Genomic DNA, 7229 nt, shown 5'->3' on the forward strand with positions numbered 1-7229 from the left:
TTACCGTTTGTGAGGGCTTCTTAAGATCCCCTCTCTTGTGTACTAGTTCGATCATGTGGGTCTCATGGTGCGCTGGTAGCGGATTCTGATTAATGTTTGGTGCTTCTGGAGCCTGAACTCCGATCTTATTTGTATCAATAAGCTCTTGCACGACATTCTTCAACTTTCAACATTTCTCAGTATCGTGTCCGGAAGCCCCCGAACATTATTCACAGCTCGCTGACGAGTCAAGATTTCTAGGAAGGGGATTTGGCAATTTGGGCTCAATAGGATTCAACAGGCCTAACTGCCTCAATTTGTGGAATAGAGTAGTATAGGATTCTCCCAGCGGAGTATATTTATGCTTCCTCTCATTCTTGAAAGCTTGATTCCCACGGAAACCTGACCCTGGAGGATTTCTATAGGCCCTCGGAGGTGGATATGTGTATTGTGGATGTGAGTATGTGTTTTGTGGAGGTGGGTATGTATTTTGTGGGGGAGGTGCATGCCATTGCGGTTGAGCCTGAGGCTGGGTATATGCTTGGGCGTGATGGGCGGAAAAGCGTGGCTCTGATGGTGGGTAGTAAGATTGTGGAAGGCCATATGGGATGTATGGGTAATTTGAGTGATGGGGTCTGGGCTGGTAGTGACGAGGGAACCTCTGAATCTGGACCAAGTACCTGCCTCGACTGTTGCGACCTCCGCTCTCTTCTTTTTCCCGAGCGCACCTCCCGTGCCGCTTTAGATAGCTTGAGTTGTGGCCTCGATTGCCGAATACTGCCCATTTTTATTACTTCATTGAAAGATTTACCAACTGACGTCACCAGGTGACCGAAGTAAGTTGGCTCCAAAGTTTGTAAGACGTAGTCCACCATTTCACCTTCCCTCATTGGTGGATCGACTCTTGCTGTTTGTTCTCTCCAACGGAATCCGAATTCCCTGAAGCTCTCTCCAGGCTTATTCTCAAGTTTCAACAGTGTGAGACGGTCAAGGACGATCTCAAGGTTATACTGGAAGTGACCTGCAAATGCTTGTGCTAGATCATCCCAGGTATACCACCTGCTAGGATCATGCCTCGTGTACCATTCCAGTGCGGACCCGCTTAAACTTTGACCAAAATAAGCTATTAGCAGCTCATCCTTTCCACCTGCCCCTCTCATCTTACTACAGAAACCTCGTAGATGTGCCATGGGATCACCATGTCCCTCATATAGATCAAACTTTGGCATCTTAAAACCTGCCGGCAACTGAACATCGGGGAAGGGACACAGATCTTTATAGGCCACACTAACTTGGCTGCCCAATCCATGCATATTCCTGAAGGATTGCTCCAGGCTTTTCACTTTACGAAGCACTTCGTCCTGCTCCGGATTCTTAGCCAGCCACTCAGTTTCTACCGGGAGCTGAAGGTGAGGGGTGTAAGTGTATGGCTTGGGTACTTTGAAGGTGAGTTCGGGAGGATAGTATTGGTTGTCGTGAACCTGAAACACTGGTTCATCGGCTGATTTTTGCAACGTGGCGGGTGGAGGTGCCACGAAAACAGGAATAGTTGGTGGAAGAGGATTTTGTTTGGGTGGTGGAGCTTGGGGATTATAGGAAGTTTCCCCTTGATAGTATTGGGCAATGGGGAAACTCGTTGATGGACCAGTGAGAGGGTGTTCCGGAGTCTAGCCGGTGAGAGGGTAGGAGTAGGGGGAAGGATTGATGATGTTTGTCCCCTAGCCCAGGCTAGGTGCATCCCAGCTATCTCTTGTCTCAACCTGTCTACTTCCTCCTTCATCATTTGCATCTCTGTCTTTTCCTCCTCAACACTTTTGTCTGAACCAAACATACTTTCCGGAATGGGCCTTTTAGATCTTGTGTGGTAATGGTAATCTGCCAGACGTTCTAAAGAGCTAACTGTTTTGAAATCTCTGGATCAACAAGAAACTTGTTAGAGTTAGAGTTAACACATATTGCAATTTCACGTTAGAGATGCAATGTTCCTAGGCAGTTTAACCATTTTTAACATGTCTTTGCTTTGACTGCATGCGTCATTCCGGCTTACTTTCTTTATCTCTCTTTTTATGTCCTTCTTTTCCTTTCTTTTATTCACTTTGCCTTTTCTTTTTTCTTTTTAGTGGTGGTCCAATCTTATGTGGATTGCCTACGTATCATGTCCCCGCATGAATCAGACCGGGCGTAGTTCTGCCACATAAGTGCGAAAGCAAATTTTGGGAATTTTCCATTTTCTTTACTGAAACATTATAATACAAACTAGACATTTTTTTGGAAGGGAGAACAAACCCGAAGTAAAACCAATTATGGACTAAAAAATTACTGACACATTTTGATGCAAAAGAGAATATACAGACAGACAACAGACTCTAAAAACAAAAACACTGACTCAAACTATGAATACATTAAAGCTCCAAAAGTTGGTGCCCGCGAGGCAATGTTCGGCCTTGCCGCGGGCTTAGGTGCGAGATCAATTTACAGATCTTTTAAATCTTCCATAACCTGGTGGACATAAATCTTTATTGAAAACAAAAAGGTTCCTTTTGCATTGTGCTCATCCTGCACATTTATTAAGGTGACTAAGCAAAAATAAAATTTATTTAACTCAACCAATTGGCTATTTTTTTTTTAATTTTTCACAGATTAAAAGAAAGATCCGGTTCCGAACACGGCCTTTCAGCACTTCGGGAATGAAGATTTTAAGGCTGTGAGGGATAACCGACCAAAACTCTAAAGTCAGCCTTCCGGCGTCCCTTTCGGGAACTTTCGACTATTCTTGCAAAAAAGGCATCACCCGACTTATTTATGTTGACAATTAAAATTTGACATTTTTTGGCTATTTTTGCAAAAGGGGAGGTTGGACCCGATGAAGGTTGCCTACGTATCTCACATCCGGTGAGAATCAAACCGGCGTAGTTCGGGCAACGAAAATAAACTAATTCTGAAAACAAGACTTGTTTACTAAAAACACTTTTTTTTTATTTTCTCAAAATTTTGGCAGAGTTTGCTATTTGGTCATTGTTTTTTTTAAAAAAATAGGTAATTATCTCTCTACACTGCTTTTTTTTTTGAATATTCCAGTATTTTCAGAAGCCGGTCAGCATGCAAGTCTGCAGCAAATAAATGCGTAAAACAAACAGGATGCAACAGGATGGTCTTTTCATTTCAGGTTGCTTGTTCTAGACGGACCCAACCCCTGTGTTGAGTCCCCTAAGTCAAGTGCACATGATGTAAATAAGAGTTCCCACTAGGGATCCGGCATGAGGTTTTGTTATACTAGGTTTATCCTGGGTGTTCGTTCTAGACCTGGCTTACCCGAGCGGACAACTCGAGCCGAGGATGGGAACTGCGTACCGGTAACCAAAAGATCATCCGGTTTTGCAACTCCTCCGAATCCTCGTTCTATTTTGGGATATGACACTAACAGAAAGAAGTCACGACCAGCGTGCACTCCTCAAGAGAGAGAAGAGAGGGATTTCGTAGCAGTTTATATATACAATTCAAATAATATCAAAGAGGTAAAACGCAACATTTTAGCACATTAGGACAAAACATGTAATAAAATCAGATGATAAATAAAGCCAAATATAACAATTCATCTAAGCTCAAATTCTGAACCCTGAACCCGAGATTCTGGGTTCGGTCCCCAGCAGAGTCGCCAGAGCTGTCACACCTCCTTTTTCACCTACACCCTCGCTAAGGGACGTAAAGGGAGTTTTTCCAATTAAAGGACAATCGAAACAGGATTTTATTTAAAGGTTTAGAGTCGCCACTTGGGAGATTTGTGGTGTCCCAAGTCACCGGTTGAATCCCGAATCGAGGAAAAGAATGACACTAATTTACAGTCTGCGCACTATAAATCCGGATAAGGAATTCTGTTAACCCGGGAGAAGGTGTTAGGCATTCCCGAGTTCCGTGGTTCTAGCACGGTCGTTCAACCGTCATATTCGGCTTGATTATCTGATTTTATACAATTATGAATCTACGTGCAAATTTTAATTGTTTACCACTTTTGTTATTATTTATTCAAAGAATTACAACGTCGTGAGAATGCATCTCGAATTGCGCCACATAAATGTACCCGCAATTTTTGATACGTTCCAACTTCGTTGAGATTTGGATTTGGGTCACATAAATGTACACCCGAGTTTAGGAAGATAACATTATTAAATACGCGCCTAAAGATACTAACACGTTGTTATTTTGAGAAAAGCCGTAAAGTTTGCTATGCGACCTGTCTCGAAATCTAAGCATTTGAAATAACTGTCCGTCGAGGGCCCCGCAGTTTGTGTATTCTTGTTTGTCAAGGCTCGTCTCATTCATTATTTTTTTTAAATGGAATTTGCAACGTCATGGAAATGCATCTCGAACCACGTCACAATCAATGTACCCGTGATTAACGACACATTTCGACTTCGTTGAGATTTGGATTTGGGTCACATAAATGTGCACCCGAGTTTAAGAAAGTAAATTATTAAAAGTACGCGCCTAACAGTGATTAAAACGTTATTACTTTTGGGAAAAGGCCGTGAAATTAGCTAAGCGGCCGATCCCAAGTTCTAAGTATTTAATATATATACAATCGTGAGGGCCCCGCAATCGGTGAGTTTTACTAGGCGAGGCTCATCTCGTTTATTTTGAAAGGACAATCCTAAAGTGACTCCATTTTCTATTATGTTCGTCTCTAAAATAAAAGAGAAGAGGTCCTAATTAGTTACATGTTTATAAGCTCGTGCCTCTTATTATTTATTAGATTAAGACAAATGCAAACGGAAAATTGCAACAGAGCTTACTCAAGGGAGATTGTATTGTTCCTTATTCTTTTAGTTAATAACACTAAAGTTGAGATTATGAATAGACACGAGATTGACACCCAGTAATATCAAAATAAACTAACTATTCTTTGATTAATTTAAACTAACATTATTAGATGAATTGAACTATTAGAATTAACTATGTGTAATACAAAGCCATTTTTTTTACTCTTTTTACGACTTGTCGAAGAAATGCGTCAATGCTTAAAAAAACTGATATTAGGCTAACATCAATCACTAACATTTGAGAATATTAGTTACTAACATTATTCACATTGCTATTTAAAATGATGTTACTTACTCAAGCGAACTCGCAATTTCAGAACTAACCCTATTAAACCAACATGCTGATTTCCATGAACTATTTGAACATGTTTTGTGGCATAACCTATTTGAAACTATTACACGACTACTAAAAAAGAATTAACTACACTATATTTCATAACTAGTAATCACAAACTAAGATTAATTACAATTGATATTCACATGTTTGTAGAAATAGATTCAACAGTCCAGTTTATGCATTCCAAAGTCATTCTAATACATGATATGCGATATCAAGTGAACTACTGCTTATACATTAAATTAAACACAAAGAAACAGGAGACATTCAGAAATCCATTCCAACAACTCTTTACTGCCTTTCCATTAAATTTGAGAGCTTTAGAACATGTACCTGGATAATGGAAATACAAGAAGATGAAGGAGCAGTCAACAACAGTAGTAACACAGCAAAATACATCAGCAGAAAGCCCAATACAGTAGCTTCAACACCTCAATCCAGAAATCCCAGCAACACGGAGAAAACTAGTAAAAATGGAGAAGAAAAATAGTCCGGAAATCTCTCTTTGTTTTCTCTTTCTAGATTTGAACTCTCTCTGGTGTTCTTCCGCTCTCAATATTTCAGAAAATTTAGTTCTATCTTTTTTACTCTCTTCAAAATGAATTCTGTCCCTGTATATCCAGTGTATCCATAGTGTATATCGAGTGTATACCGCTCTCTCCGCCCCCTCTTTTTTTCTTCTCTCTATCTATTTTTTCCTCTTTTTTTGAACCCACTTCTTCCTAAATTTTCTCTTCTATTTATAGCAAAATTTTTAGATTTGTTTTTTTATTATTTTTTTATTTTTTAATTAAAAGAAATCCCACTTACAAATTGCTTTTATTTTTTTTAGAAAAAGAAATCCCACCTTTATTTACTTTTATTTTTAAAATTCCAACTTTAATTACTTTTATCTTATTTATAATCCCACTTTTTATTTTTTTTAAAAGAGAATCTCACTCTATTTAACTTTTCCTTAAAAAAAACAAACCACTTTCTTTTTCTTTTTCTTTTAAAAATGTTACTTTCATTTACTTTAAATTTTTTAAATTTTCAGATACTTTTTTATTTATTTTTTAATTCCAACCTTCTTTTACTTTTTAATTTTTTAAAATTTCCACAAAACGTTTTATTTTTTTAATTTTCTACATTCTTTTACTTTTTTTAAAAGAGAATTCCACCTATTTTTACTTTTATATTTTTTGATTCAATACTTCCCTTTTTCTTATTTTTTAAATCATTCCCGAAATTATTATTATTTTTTTAAAAATAAAATAAAATATTTTCGTATTTATTTTTATATATAAAAAACAAAAAAATAAAAAATATTAATAGTGATAATTCACCTTTTAATTTGTTTTGGTATTTTTATCCTATAATAAAAAGTGTAATAAAGTTAAAATAATAGTAGGTTAAAACCCTCTAAAATATTTACATAAAAGAAGTGATAAAAAATTAAATGTTGTCAAAATTAGGTGTTCACAACAGTTTCACTTGCAAATCTGATTTTTTTTTCTCTATTAGTACAAGTGATTAATTTGTTTAACTCTACCGTTTGCGACTATACTTAATCGTTAATATAAATTACCATTAATAAAAAGCATAACATTGTATAGTCGGCATAAAGGTTGCACCAGAAGACAAGTAACACGATGCAACATTATGTACTTATCACGCTGTTTAATACTGCCAAAAACATCAATCTATGCTTCCGCAACAGGAATACGCCATGTAAAATTAAGAGGTTTTCACAAGTAAGAAGCAACTCTATCACTGAATCATCTAAAGATTTGAATGGATTCAACTTAGTGCAGCATCAAACTTAAGCAAAACTGACTAACTTAATGCACATCTGAATGCAAAAGGAAAGAGATATTCTGATATTGCAGAGATAATTCTGTCTGTTATGTAATGTCATTTTTTTGTAGGGCGATTGGATAAGTGCTTCTATTGGCAAGTTAGTTTTGCATCTTTTCAAAACACAAATTGCTGAGCTTGGATTATATAATATGGCGAACTTTATCGTTTGTCATAATAAGGAGAAGTTCAACACCACGAAACATAGGTTGAGGCTGACGTTTACTCAACGGACAACAGTGGCTGAAACAACTGATCCA

At 37.5% G+C, this 7229-nt stretch overlaps 1 non-coding gene across 1 annotated transcript; it reads right to left on the reverse strand.

Annotated features, from left to right (window-relative positions):
- Positions 1–6738: 6738 nt before the first annotated feature.
- LOC138880574 (small nucleolar RNA snoR137) lies at positions 6739–6878 on the reverse strand. Its single transcript, XR_011403308.1, has one exon. It is a non-coding gene; the product is annotated as a small nucleolar RNA snoR137 (small nucleolar RNA).
- Between the last annotated feature and the right edge of the window lie 351 nt (positions 6879–7229).

This window comes from Nicotiana sylvestris, chromosome 10, assembly GCF_000393655.2.
Source record: "Nicotiana sylvestris chromosome 10, ASM39365v2, whole genome shotgun sequence".
Classification (NCBI taxonomy): Eukaryota; Viridiplantae; Streptophyta; class Magnoliopsida; order Solanales; family Solanaceae; genus Nicotiana; species Nicotiana sylvestris.